The sequence below is a fragment of the Cariama cristata genome, unplaced genomic scaffold (assembly GCF_000690535.1).
Source record: "Cariama cristata isolate BGI_N322 unplaced genomic scaffold, ASM69053v1 scaffold20390, whole genome shotgun sequence".
NCBI lineage: Eukaryota > Metazoa > Chordata > Aves > Cariamiformes > Cariamidae > Cariama > Cariama cristata.
Genome location: NW_009594370.1, coordinates 15,122 through 17,626, shown reverse-complemented (window position 1 = coordinate 17,626; position 2,505 = coordinate 15,122). Strand labels below are relative to the sequence as shown.

Sequence of the window (2,505 nt, the reverse complement as noted above, 5' to 3'; positions counted from 1 at the left end):
AAGAGCGGACTGGAAAGAATTAGCAAGGTAGTATCTCCAGGTTTTTGGTTACTATGGAAGAGTCTGAGGAGTAGGAATTCTTGAACTTTGGAGAGAGATGTTCTGCTGCTCATGAAAGCGCCTGTATTGCTTAGCTCCAAAACAACAAAAAGTCTCATAAATCAGTACGGTCATGGTTGTCTTGTGTTATTTTATTGAAGACTTACTGTTAGAATTCATATTTATCATACTGAATCACAATGAATCCTGGCAATAGGAATACTAACCATGAAGACGTTTGGAATGCAAATCCACATTTAACATATATTCAGAGATAATTGTAAGATATGTAGCCTTTATGGAATTCTTTCTTCATATTCTGTTCGGGTCCAGCTAGCTATCAGATATTTTTGAGGCCTATCTTGGATTTTTCTGGATTGGAAATATGAATTATCAATTCTGGGGTTCTTTCCAAAATACATGGAAGTTGTCAGGCAATAGTTTTGAGCCTATTTTTAAAGACAGGAATGGAAGAATCTTTTTTTGTAGTCTAGATAGCGCATATTTTCTTAATTACTTAATCAGAACACTCATAAATATTGTTCTTCTGGATCAAATATTTGTGAAATGGCCAGATGAGCATTTGCAGTCGTGCTAGCTAACTCTGTCAAGGGAAATTAAAATACACTATAAATACTACTTGAGACAAACCTTTGTGGCAAGGTTGGAATGAAAGGGCTTATCTACCCTTTCAAGAATACGTTTGGTTCCAGACGAATGTTAGCTTTGTTGAAAAGGGGTACATTCAGAAACGGTTATTTTCAACTGCAAGACATTATTCACAGCTCAGAAATCATCTCTCATGCAAATAGAATTTGCTTGCTAAAATAGATTTGTAGTAGACAGAAAAGAATGTCAACTGATTCATTTGTAATAGTTCATCCACTTTCTACTTCCTTTGAAATTTCTTTCAGGATGTGCTGAAATAGAAGTGAACTTAGAAAAACTCCTAGTCACAGTGTCCCTATAAGCAACATAGTACATGGTGCATCTTTTAAAATTTACCATTATTGGATCTTTCCACATTTTCATATGTCACAATTTCCACAGATGCATACTTACTCCTTTTCAGTCACAGTCATCCATACTATATTCCTTTTGAATCGCAGTCATTTATACTATGTTCTTTATTAGCAATTAATCACTTTATTTTGCAATGGAGGCTTGAGTTTAGGATATTTCTAAAATTTCTAGAAATGGAAGAATCTTCTCTTGATGTAAAAAATCAATCAAAATATTCAAAATAGGGTAAGGATTATCTGTGATGCCTGCAGACGTGAAGGAAATAGGTTTCCTTTTCCAAAGCTACTGAATTTTAGGAATTGGGGAGGGGCCTGGGCGAGGGAAACCCCCACCCCCCAAGATTCTTATGCAGATATGAAAGGCAGGGAAATACAAATTTCCTTCATTTTTCCAGGAAGTTTGCTTCCTGGAATGAGTTCTGCTAGCACACCTTTCTCCCAATTAGAATTTCAATAGTTCAGTGGTCCCCCGGTATTTTGAAGTTATTGTGTGTGGAGAAACGTTAGGAAATTATTTGGTATTTTAAAGTGTAGTCCACTTCTAAATATTGTATGCTGTAGGGCTAATGCGGGAAGGGTTTTTTAATGCATAATTTTAATGCCTTATACAAGGCTAGGCTGTCAGTCTCATTGTAATTTTACGTAACAGAGTGTATGGACAGTATCTTTTACACATTTGGGTGCATTTTCAGAGCTTCCTGGGATACACTTCACATAGAATTATCCCTGAAGGATAAAAGAGACCAGTAGCTCCTTCTTACATAAATATCTGTGGAGAATGTTTCAGCAAATTTTAACTTAATGCTTTTGAAGTTTTCAGTGCTGCCAGTTAAGTTTATGTAAAGAATGCATACGTTAGCTGTAACTAGCTGTACTCTGACACTTCTTTTATAAATCACGTTTTTATGATCATTTAAAAAAAATTTACAAAATTTTTCTCAATTATGAAACAAATTTATAATTATGGAGTGAAATTTTGATTACTTCATTCTCACATTTACAAAATTGTGAGACTTTTTACCACGTCATTTCAGATTAATGGAATCACAATAGCTTCTCACTGCTATTAGCTGGCTTCATAATTTAAAAAGCATCTATCAAAACCCAGTATCAGTTAGCTGGAGGGGTTTTTTAAATCTATGATTCACATTAGGCAAAATGCTAATTTTATTGTGACGCTTCTTTATATCATTGCTAAATTATTTCGGTAGTTTCGTGGTAGGAAGATATGTTATTAATTTACTCTCTGGAAAATTGTCAACTGAAAATTTGAATAAAATGATTGTCTCTTATTCTTTATATCTAGTTGATTCTTCCTGCATTCCTTATTTATTTATCTCCTATGCTTATCTTCTGTGAGTAATGGGACACCTCTGTAGCTTTGCTTGCTCTTGTGCGCTCTCCTTTTGTTGTTTCCCTTGGAAAATGTGGATCTGGTTTGTTT

General features: G+C 34.6%; 1 protein-coding gene across 1 annotated transcript in view; it reads left to right on the top strand.

Annotated features, from left to right (window-relative positions):
- The window catches only part of LOC104159778 (rho-associated protein kinase 1-like), an 18,643-nt gene that overhangs the window by 5,805 nt on the left and 10,333 nt on the right, over window positions 1–2,505 (top strand). The window lies entirely within an intron of this gene.